This window comes from Pleurodeles waltl, chromosome 1_1, assembly GCF_031143425.1.
Source record: "Pleurodeles waltl isolate 20211129_DDA chromosome 1_1, aPleWal1.hap1.20221129, whole genome shotgun sequence".
Classification (NCBI taxonomy): Eukaryota; Metazoa; Chordata; class Amphibia; order Caudata; family Salamandridae; genus Pleurodeles; species Pleurodeles waltl.
Window position 1 is genome coordinate 515,142,001 of NC_090436.1, and position 12,286 is coordinate 515,154,286.

The following is a 12,286-nucleotide window of genomic DNA, read 5'->3' on the forward strand; positions in this document are numbered from 1 at the left end:
CATCCTGCGGAATAGCAGCATCCGGTATGTGATGGGTCAACTCCAGAGGCACCGGGTGTGGCTATTAGGGTACTCTGGTTACCCCAACCTGTCCTGGCTACTGACGCCAGTGAGGAATCCCAGGACAAGGGCAGAGGAACGGTACAATGAGGCCCATGGGCGGACTAGGAGGGTGATCGAGCAAACCTTTGGCCTCCTGAAGGCCAGGTTCAGGTGCCTCCATATGACAGGTGGATCCCTAATGTACTCACCAAAGAAGGTGTGCCAGATCATCGTGGCCTGCTGTATGCTTCATAACCTGGCTTTGCGCCGCCAGGTGCCTTTTCTGCAGGAGGATGGTCCAGATGGTGGTGTTGTAGCAGCTGTGGAGCCTGTGGAGAGTGAAGAGGAGGAAGCCGAAGAGGACGACATAGAGAACAGGAACACAGTAATACAGCAGTATTTTCAGTGACACACAGGTAAGAGTAGACACCGGCATTTACATTTACTTAATGACTCCTACCTCTCTACTGTCTGACCTTTTCCCCCAGTGTATGGTAACTGTGTTGTGACTTTCCCTTCCGTTTTCAGAGATGTGGGCCCCACTGCGTGACATCTGCTTTGTTTCCCCATGGACTACAGCTGTGTGACAGGGGTTTGTTAGCATCACAATGTGAATGAACATTTTGGCACGGTCATGTCTAATACATTTGTTCTAAATCACAGCCAGACTCCAGATTGTTTTGTGCAATAAGTGTTTTTATTCAAGTGCTCTAAATTGGATGGGTGGTTGCAAATTGGTGAGGGGTGATGGTGGAGGATTGTCCATGGCAGAGTCCAGACTATCAGTTTCACAGGTGCATTGTCCAAATGCCTGTGGGAAGTGGAGCAGGGGCAGTTTAAGGTTGGACAGGGTGACAATGTGGGACAGTGGGATGACAATCATGGCGGTATCATTTGCTGGCGGGGGTCTTGACATCTTACTCTGTCTTCTTCCTGGATCTCAGGGCCCGCTTGCGGGGTGGTTCTCCTTCTGCAGGGGGTGGGGTTCTGGTGGCCTGTTGGTCTTGTGTCGGGGCCTCCTGTCCACTAGCGCCGGCGGAGGTGGTAGGCAGTTCTTGGTGCACGCTAGTGTCAGGGGCCCTTTGAGGTGCCACAGTGTCCCGCAATGTCGTGACTACCTCATTCAGGGCCACTACGATGGTACCCATGGCGGAACTGATGTTTCTTAGTTCCTCCCTGAACCCCATATACTGTTGCTCCTGCAGAAGCTGGATCTCCTGAAACCTGGCCAGGACCGTCACCATCGTCTCCTGGGAGCGGTGGTATGCTCCCATGATGGAGGAGAGGGCCTCGTGGAGAGTGGGTTCCCTGGGCCTGTCCCCCCCGTCGCACAGCAGCCCTCCCAGTTCCCCTGTTTCCCTGGGCCTCTGTCCCCTGGACCGTGTGCCCACTACCACTGCCCCCAAGTCCCTGTTGTTGTTGGGGTGGTGGGTTAGCCTGGGTTCCCTGTGGTGGTGGACACACCGCTGATTGACGTGTCCTGGGGACAGAGGTATGGGCCCGCTGGGTGGGTGTTGTGCTGGTGTTCCCAGAGGGGGGAAGGTCTACTGTGGCCTGTGGCTGTGTGAGGGGAACCGACTGTCCCGAGGTCCCCGATGGACCGGGCTGGTCATCTAGATCCAGGGAAACAGAGCTGCTGTCCTCACTGTGGGCCTCTTCTGGGGGTGGAGTGGACATTTGTGGACCCTCCTGCGCGGTGACGTGGCGTTCGGGTCCTGCAGGGGTATAAAAGTATGGTTATTGCTTCTGTGTCAGAGCGTGCAATGGGTGGGTGCCCGTGTACCCCAGTGCTGGCATTCCTTTGTGGGGGCTGTTGTGACGGTGGTTGGGGGGGGTTGTATGTGTATGTGCAGTGGGCATGCTTAGGTGATGGGTGTCCATGCTTTGTGGACGCATGCAGGGCTAGGTGTTGGGATGGGTGGGTTGTGATGGTGAGACAGTTGCAAGGAGTAGGATGTGATGGGGGTGAGGGTGAGGGTGGGGGTATGAGTTGGCATGCAGGTGGGGTGGGGGGAAGAAGTAGTTAAGATTTGCCTTACCAGAGTCCATTCCTCCACCTACTCCTGCGAGGCCCTCAGGATGCAGGATGTTCAAGACTTGCTCCTCCCATGTTGTAAATTCTGGGGGAGGAGGTGGGGGTCCGCCGCCAGTCTTCTGTACCGCGATGTTGTGCCTGGATACCATAGAACGCACCTTCCCCGTAGGTCGTTCCACTTCTTCCTGATGTCGTCCCGATTTCTTGGGTGCTGTCCCACAGCGTTGGCCCTGTCCACTATTCTGCTCCATAGCTCCATCTTCCTGGCAATGGTGGTGTGCTGCACCTGTGCCCCGAACAGCTGTGGCTCTACTCGTACAATTTCCTCCACCATGACCCTGAGTTCATCATCAGAGAACCTGGGGTGTCTTTGCTGTGCCATGGGGTGGTGTGGATGATGTGTAGGGTGGATTGTGTGGTGCTAAGTGTGGTGATGTGTATTGTTGTGTTGTGTGAAGTGCGTGCAAATATTGCTTGGTGACAGTGAATTGGGCGTCTTGGTGCTCGGATGTCTTTTCTCGGTGCGTGTTCACGAATCTCTAGGAGTGGAGGTTTGTGGGTGATGTGGGTGTGTATTTTATATTTAATTGGGTGTGTGGGAGTGGTGTGTGTATGTGTCTCAGGTGTGTGTATTTTGAATTGTCCAATGTGGTTGTATTTTGTAAGTGTGTGTGTATTTTGAGCGCGGCAGTGTGTACCGCCAATGGAATACCGCGGTTGAAAGACCGCCGCATGGATTCGTGTGTCGTGATAGTGTGGGCGTATTTCTGTTGGCGTGACGGTGGAGGTTTGGTCATCGCCAGTTTCTCGCTGGCCTTTGGTGTGTCGGACTTTTGTGGATGTCTGTATTTTCTGCGGTTTACCGCGGCCGCGGCGGTGTTATGGCGGTCTTCTGAACGACGGTAAGCGCCTTTTACCGCCGAGGTTGGAATGACCACCTATATGTGGATGGTTCATGCCTTACCCGATGGTACCACCTCTGCAGCCTATGATGTAACAACAATGGAAAAGATAACAGAGGCTGCTAGGATACCACAGAATTCGGCTCAAGCTGTAGAATTGATAGCTCTGACGCGAGCTTGTGAGCTGAGTAAGGGACTGAGGCCCTCATCCTGACCTTGGCGGGCGGCGGAGGCCGCCCGCCAAAGTCCCGCCGTCAGGTTACCGTTCCGCGGTCGAAAGACCGCGGCGGTAATTCTGACATTCCCGCTGGGCTGGCGGGCGGCCACCTTCAGGCCGCCCGCCAGCCCAGCGGGAAAGAGGCTTCCACGATGAAGCCGGCTCGGAATCGAGCCGGCGGAGTGGAAGCTGTGCGACGGGTGCAGTTGCACCCGTCGCGTATTTCACTGTCTGCGCAGCAGACAGTGAAATACATTTAGGGGCCCTCTTACGGGGGCCCCTGCAGTGCCCATGCCAGTGGCATGGGCACTGCAGGGGCCCCCAGGGGCCCCGCGACCCCCCCTACCGCCATCCGGTTCCCGGCGGGCGGACCGCCGGGAACTGGATGGCGGTAGGGGGGGTCGGAATCCCCTCGGCGGCGCAGCAAGCTGCGCCGCCTTGGAGGATTCCAAGGGGCAGCGGAAAACTGGCGGGAGACCGCCGGTTTTCCTGCACTGACCGCGGCCAAAGCGCCGCGGTCAGAATGCCCTGCGGGGCACCGCCGGTCTGTCGGCGGTGCTCCCGCCGACCCTGGCCCCGGCGGTCTAAGACCGCCGGGGTTAGAATCACCCCCTGAATGTCAACATCTACACAGATAGCCAGTATGCATTCGGGGTGGTACACAATTTTGGTCGATTATGGGCAGAAAGAGGTTGTCTGACCTCACACGGTACCCATATTCAACATGGGACACTGATATCGAACCTCTTGTCCGCTCTTGCACTTCCCCAGACCATGGCCATCTTCAAGTGTAGCGCACACAAAAAGGTGACCGATGATGTTGGCCGTGGCAATGCCTTTGCTGACCAGATACCGAAAGAAACAGCACGTGAAAAGATAGGATGTATGTACATAGTGGAAAATAGAAAGGAGGTCTCTGATCATGAGATATTTAGGAACACACTGAAAAGTGTACAAAGGATTCAGGCAGAGGCTACTGAACAAGAGCTAATTTCATGGAAGGGAGGAAAGGCCGAGTTTGACGAGGACATACAGGGGCTCATTCCGCCCAAAGACCGCACCATTTGACCGCGGGGGTCATTTTGACTTTCCCGCTGGGCCGGCGGGCGATCTCCAGAAGATCGCCCGCCGGCCCAGCGGGAAAGCCCCTGCAACGAGGAAGCCGGCTCCGAATGTTGCAGGAGTGCGACGGGTGCAGTAGCACCCGTCGCGATTTTCACTGTCTGCATAGCAGACAGTGAAAATCATGATGGGGCCCTGTTAGGGGGCCCCACGACACCCGTTCCCGCCATCCTGTTCCTGGCGGGTTTTACCGCCAGGAACAGGCTGGCGGGAAGGGGGTCGGAATCCCCATGGCGGCGCTGCAAGCAGCGCCGCTATGGAGGATTCCCTGGGCCGGGGGAAAACCGGCGGGAAACCGCCGGTTCCCCTTTTCTGACCGCGGCTTTACCGCCGCGGTCAGAATAGCCCTGGAAGCACCGCCAGCCTGTTGGCGGTGCTTCCGTTGCCCTCCACCCTGGCGGTTTCAAACCGCCAGGGTCGGAATGAGGGCCACAGTGTTGGACAGATCTGTCGCAAAACAAAAGATGGATGCTCCCTGATGCATTTATCTTACCAGTAGTAACGATGGCCCATGGTCCAGCCCATGTAAGTGCCAAAAGTATCTGTTACCTACTTGACCCTGTTTGGGCTAATGATAGTATCACGAAGACAGCAGACCATCCGGTTCGAACATGTATGATATGTTTACAACATAACCCAGGAAAAGGTACACCAGTCCCACCCGGACATTTTGGCCCCCCCCCCAGATTATCCTTTTGAAGTGTTACAAATGGATTATATTGAAATGGAAAGGTTTAACAATTTGAGATACGTCCTGGTCATGGTTTGTATGTTTAGTAAATGGGTGAGGCCTACCCAACTAAAGACAACACTGCTATTACTACAGCTAAAATACTCTTGAAAAAATGATTTCCCCGATTCAGGATCCCTCGATGTGTATGGTCAGACAACAGAAGTAATTTTACTGGACAGGTCATGAGGAAGGTCTGTGAAGGTCTAGGTCTCCGCCAGAAGTTTCATGCAGCCAATCACCCCCAATCAGCAGGCTTAGTAGAGAATTATAATGGTACACTCAAGTTGAAAATATCAAAAATATGTGCTGATCGCGGTATTACATGGCCAGACGCACTGCCCCTAGCATTATTATCTGTTAGGATGACACCCCATTCTAGGTCAGGGTTGTCACCACACGAGATAGTGATGGGGAGGCCGGCGAACGTTTGGGGTGTTCCAAGTCCTCGTAAATACTCTGACATTGAGCATCCTGTCTTTCTGGATTATCTCGCTGAATTTACTAATTCTTTACGGCTGATTCGTCAGCAGGTACACGAAGCACTACCCTCTGTGCCCACCGATCCAGGCCACAACTTGCAACCTGGTGATTGGGTCCTCACGAAAAAATTTCAATGGAAAAAGAGTCTTGAGCCCCACTGGAAAGGTCCGCGACAGGTCCTTCTTGCTACTTGAACAGCAGTTAAAGTCGAGGGAGCTAAGAATTGGATACATGCATCCCACTGTAAGAAAGTACCCCTACTCGTACCCTCTGATGAAATAAAAAGTGGTGACCAGCCGACGACTGAGGACCATTTCAGCAACACTACGCGGAGTGATAAAAAAAACAGAACGACGGTGTGCTGCAGGAGGTTCCCTCAGATTTAGGTCACACTGAACAATTGTTTCCTGACCATACCATACAAAATAAGAAAAGGAACAATGAACAGATTGCTTGTCCCCTGTACTAAGTCTGACGATAGCTGCAGGGCCGTGATTTTGTCTGTTGGGGCGGACCAGAGTGTATCAATAGGACTGCTGGTATCACCCCACAGTGAAGCAACCACCAGTCACAGGCAGCACTTAGGTCGGACTGAACTGCTAGTGGGACAAGCACTAAAGAGAAATGGGTGTTATACAAGAAGACAAGAGGAAAAAGAAGAAAATAAGTAATTTAAAAAGACTATTAGGCCCACGTATCGCTTGTCTCACCATAACAATACTATTTTTGGTACTTCTGTCCTGCATTGGGAGGGTAATACATGATTCTGATTCAGAGATCTCACCAACTACGCCACCGCCTTCAGAACACAGCTATGTTTCCTTGCCACCCCATGAGGAAGGACGACGTAAGGAATATGAAAACAATACCTTCATATCTATGTTACATCAACATCAGCTGGCTGTAAATAGAACAAATTGTTGGATATGTGGCTTGCTACCGAGTTCCGTGCAAAGAAGATTGCCATATATTTCATTCCCTTTTTCTTTTGATGGCTCCTGCAGCGCCTGGTATGAACTATCAGCCATTTGGGCTACCTCAATGGATGCTACTAATTCCGGACTATTGGTCACCCACCTATACTGGTTATGCTGGTCCACTGGAACAAGAGTTTATGGAACAAAGGAAGAAAAGTCAGAATATGCTGACCGACGAAATAGGTCTACTGACATATATTTTTTATCCTTTAATACCACACCCCGGATTGGCCGAAGATTTTTTGTAACACAGGTCAAGGCTTCACTTTGTTTTCAGAAAAGTGGTAATAGAAGTGTAGCTGCCAGTAAATGTAATGCTACAGTAATATTGAATGGAACTAATTGGCCTACCATGATACCATCACGAAACTCGTATTTTGTTTGTGGTAATAATGCCTACACCTCCTTGGGACCCACCTGGACCGGCACGTGTTACATTGCTTGGTTACTACCACCAACTTACACAGATGGCCCTCAACACCATAGGACTCGGAGAGGGGTAATAACTGCAGAAGATACCTCAGCACAAGAAGCATTGGACTACTTTAAAGGAGTCCTTCCATTTTGGGGCCCTATGATGAAAAGTAAGGATATCAGACATCTCACACGAGTCGTGGAAGCAACAATAAATGAAACAGCAGGAGCTCTGAGTAACATCACTGCAGAGCTCGCTGCTGACCGCCTTGTTACTCTTCAAAACAGAATGGTTCTTGACATCATCTTGGCGGACCATGGTGGAGTTTGTACTTTGATCGGATCGAGCTAGTGCGTTTATATACCAGACAATGCCCCTTCAGTGTATAAAGCTATTCAAAGGTTACATATGATAGCTTCCACAATACACCAAGACGAAGGAACATGGTCCTTAACCGACTGGCTTTGGGGTTTGATTTCCCAATGGGGCTGGAAGATACTAATATTTCTTTTTGTGCTCGCTGCTGTATTCCTCACCTGTTGTCTTTGTGTACAGTGCCTACCTGCTTTGTGCGGTTGTTGTATGGCATCCCTTGCCCCCTGGCCTGTTCGCCCTCCTCAACACACGGCTATGCTGTCCCTTGAGCAGGAGATAAAAGACCTTATATCCATTAACATAGACACTGAATGACGTTCTAACTTGCCTCACAATGGCAAAAGGAGGGATTGAGAAAATGTACATTAACTTAATCATACACCATAGCTGCTAGACATCTGTTTATCTTTATTATGTTGCCATCTGCTCAACAAACCTCCTGAACTTTGATGATTGACCTTGTGTTCACAGCCTTGGGCTGCAATCTGCTTATCGCAGTAATTTACTTGTTCTAACCGTAGTTCCGAGAATGTTTGTGCTTAATCAGTAACTGCCAGAACAGGTTCGTACAGGTCGTTGCCACCTCCTGCCAGCTGCATCTGTACCTTCTCCCACCACACATGTATCCCTGAAATATTCTGAAGGCCGCAGAGGACCCTGAATACGCTAGGGGTGGAGTTGTCCTCTGACTAAGCAGTTTTGTGTGTATATAAGGTTGGGTGCCCCAGAGTGAAGGGGCAGCCTCCGTAGGATAGTCACTTGACTGTCCTGGCACTCTGTACTGGCTCGGGCTAGTAAACCATCTAATAAAACTTATCTTTTCTCCTACAGTTGGTGACTCCGTCTGGTTTGTGTAATGTATGACTATATACCCTGAGGACTTAGGGTGTCCCTCCACCGCTGAGAGAGAATCAGCGACATTTTCTCCTGGTTCCTCAGCAGACACAAGGGGGTGAGTACCAAGACCATTTTATGCCTCCTTGATGGATGTCTGAGGGTGCTGTAGTATGTATGCTGTCAAGTGGCAGGGACTTTGACTGGTGTCTTACAGCAATACAGCCCCCATGGGCAATTAGATGTTATGGGTCAGGTCTGCAGTTCCTCAGGTCCTTCTGTAATGTGGGAGATAGTTATATGCTAGGGTTGTGACCACTGGTCAGGGGCATAGGCATGACTATAGCTGTAGGTGCTGAGTGTTGGTGTATTAGCTGGGTGGGAGTATGAGTGAACCAAATATGTACATCCAGTCAGATGTTAACATATTTCTCTCCTGTTTGTCTCCCCACCCCTGTACTCTTGTGTTGCCTGTGTATATCAGCATCATCTGGCAAGGGAGCAGTGGCACCGGCAAGTGGGGATGCAGCGGCAGACATTTCCAAGGAGGCAGAATCAACCGACGCCAAGGGGACCAGTGGGTTGGAGGGCGAGGGGAGTACCATGGACGAGGCTACTACCACTGGAGGTAGTGACTCTGATACCTCCTCTGATGGGAGCTCCCTGGTGGTGGTGGACCCTAGGGAGCATACCCAATCTTTGCCATCTTCCGCCACCCCCATACCATCACCGCCCTCCCAGTTGCTCCCTACCCAGTTGTTTGTGCCCGTTCACCCAGAAGGATGGGCTTCTCCTTTGCCCCAGGCACATCATCCCCGGCCCCAGTCAGCCCTGCTGCCCGCACTGAGGAGGCTATTTCTGTAGGGCAGACAACCATTGAGAATGCCATCCAGGGGCTAGCATCCCAGATGCAGCAGTGCAATGCATACCTGGAAGGCATTCACAGTGCCATGTCTGGCCTACAGAGATCTTTTCAGGCTCTGGCCTCCTCTTTGATGGCAGCCAGTGTCCCTGGTCTTTCCATCCCCCCTCCATCCACCTCTACCCCTTCCGGCACCCCACTCCCTTCACCCATCCCAGCACACATTCAGACAGCCATGCACACACCTCAACACACAAAAATCATACAGAGAAACACAAGCACCACACTTCCCACTACAGGCATACACACAGCCAACATACAAAGGCGCTTACCACAACATCCACTTCCCCCAGTGTGTCCACCTCTCCCCACTCCCTGTCTGTCACCTCTACATGCACACTCACATGCACTGCACCCTCAGTCACTGTTGCTGGCCCCATTCTTGCAGTCACCACAACACCAGACATTCAGTCATGCACCCCAGACACCACACCTGCACTGACGACAACTTTGATTGATACTTGCAGCACACTCATAAAACTTGCAGACACTCAGAAAACATCCATTTACACTGGCAGCCTGTCTTGTCCCACTGTGTCCATTCCCTCTCTTCCCAAAATACTCAAACGCTCCCAGACACCCACCTAACACACATCCACCTGGAACAAACACTCCCTGTACCTCCACTCCCACACCTTCCTCCATGCCACCCCCACTGCTCCTAAAAAACTTTTCCTGTCCTGTGTTGACCTTTTCAAACCCACTGGCCCACCCCGTCTCATCCCCAAATTTGCCCACCTCCTTCCCCTGTCCACTCCTTCCACGTCCAAGTCTGCCCCTGTCCGCCCTTCCCATTCCCGTGCCCCTTCCCAGTGAGCAAGAAGCCCCGTGCTGGCCCAGGTCCATCGGCCACCCTCCTGTCTATGCCCGCTCCCCCACCTTCCAAGGCTAAACCCAAACCCCCTCCACCTTCCAAATGTAAGCCTGAGCCCCCCCCAGATGTAAGTACCCACCCCAGCAACCACCTGCCCCTGGTCCCTGAGGTGCCTGGCTGCCCCATTGATGCCCCTTTATAGTGGAGCACCATGTGCACATGTGGGAGTCAAGTTTGAGCCATTTGGGCCCATAAGCCGTTTTGTGTTGGACTGGCCATTGGCCTCATTTGGACAAACCGCTATAACTTTTCTAATAACGTTTTTTTGTGCCCAGTGTTGGTGCTGGCACACTCTGGATACGTGGTACATCAATTCATTGTCGGGGGAGGGGGTGTTGTGCACATGTGTGTACTTTGGGCAGGTTGTCTTGGCCTTGTGTCGGGTAAGTACCTGTTGCACGTGTATGTGGCTTGTGATGTTGTGAGGGGTTGGGGGTGCATTGCGGGATGTGTGGAGTAGGTGGGTATGTAACTGTGCCCTTTCTTCCCTTGTTTGGTAGGTTGCGGTACTTACTGTTGTCGTCTTCGTCTGCAGTCACGGTCGTGGAGGTATATGGCAAGGAGCAGGACTAGCATGATTTTCAACTTTCTCTCCATTTCTGCTGTGTGTGCCTCCGGTGAGTGTTTCCTTTTATTTGGTTTGTTTACGCCAGGCTTTGCATGGCGGTAGTTCCCTCCCCGGAACTGATGGAGGTCTTGTGCTTCATTATCGGTTGGGCGGATAGGGCCTTTCCGTCGGCCTGTGGGCGGCCTCTTCTGTCGTTGTTGGCACTCCTCTGCTGGCGGTGAGTGGTTTTCAGGCTGCTTGTTTTTTATGTGCTTCATTATTTGGTGGTCCAGACCGCCGGCCGGTTGGCGGTAGTTACCGCCACCACCGGCAGTGCAGCATTCCCCACCATGTTCATAATGAGGGCCTATGTGTTCCTACGTTTTGAAAGTCCTAGTGCGCCGAACACTTTACCTCGTGGGCGCTATGAACTTTATTTGACTCTGAACTGAAGGTCTTCATGTTTGTATTCTTGACAAATTTTTGTATTAGGAACTCTGAAAGACTTTGAACACACACTCTCTACTTTCGAATTGAACTTTTTTGTGTTAGGCATTCTGCAGAGGGCCAGGAGACTCCTGTATTCCTTTGAATTTGTATCTGCTCTAAAGCCTTTGTTGTGATGAAGCCTTAAGTGATGTTGTTGTAAATAACTGTATACACATCATATGCTGGGAACTGTTAGTTAATTACTTTTCTTGCTGTCTCTAGTGCACCACATCCACAAATAAGGTCCAGGGAGTACAGATCCCCCTGTGCAGTGTCGCAAGGCAGCAGAGCAGACCCAGCAATGCAAGTCTATCTTTTTCTTGTTTATTCCAACCCATTTTCCTTATGGGGCAGTGTGTGATTTAGGGGTTTTTGTCCATGATCATTTGCTGCCCTCCATAAGGGGATAAGAGGTCCAGAACTAGGTGAGTTCATGACAGCATCAAAGGAATGTTCTCAAACTTGGGTTTCTTCTTTGTGTGCCTATTCAAGTCCATTTTGGCCTTAGGTTCCCAATTCAATATGAGGATTATCCTTTTCCTGTGATGTCAGATCATGTCTGAATAATATATAGCACAGGCATTCACAGCTGATGGATTCATCACAGTGCATTTGCTCCCTTATTTCTTTTTGCATTGATCACCCATATGCTATATTATTTTCCCTGATTTTTCTTGCTTGCAGACACATTCTCCTTTGGAATTTCTTCTGGCTGACCTGGCTTGATGCTATCCCCTTTTCTGATGAGAGGGTAGAGTTTGGTACCTTGCTTATCTTATACTGCATAAATTGTTAACCTCAATTAAGAACTACACTTTTGTCAGGGAAGGTTTTTTTCAATTATAGCTCTTTCCTCCTAACTGGACTCTGTTAAGAAATCACTTGGCAGTTTTCACAGGTGCTTTTAGGTGTACAGTGGCCTCATGGCTAATGGGTGCATCATTCTTTTCTCAGGCAGCTGAGAAGGAAACATGACAGACCTGTATAGCCTCCAGTCGGTGACATCTCTAACTCCTCAGGTTTACTCATGCTAGGGATCCTTCTCAGGGCCTACCACAAGAGCAGCTATGCCTTGAGAAGTAGATTTTAAGGCAGACCTTAATTAGAAGAGCTACTGATATCACAGTAGTCAAGTCCCCCCTGTTACTTTGGGTCTCCTGTTAAGTTAAGAGAATGTTATGCTCTCTTATAGCACAGTTTTCTTTTTTGTGCTGCACAGTTCAATCAAGATTGAGTGAAGATAGATTACTTTATTCTTTGTTTTACTGTACCTCCTTTCACCATAGCAACTCACCTAGAAACACTTTGAATGCATCTGTAGA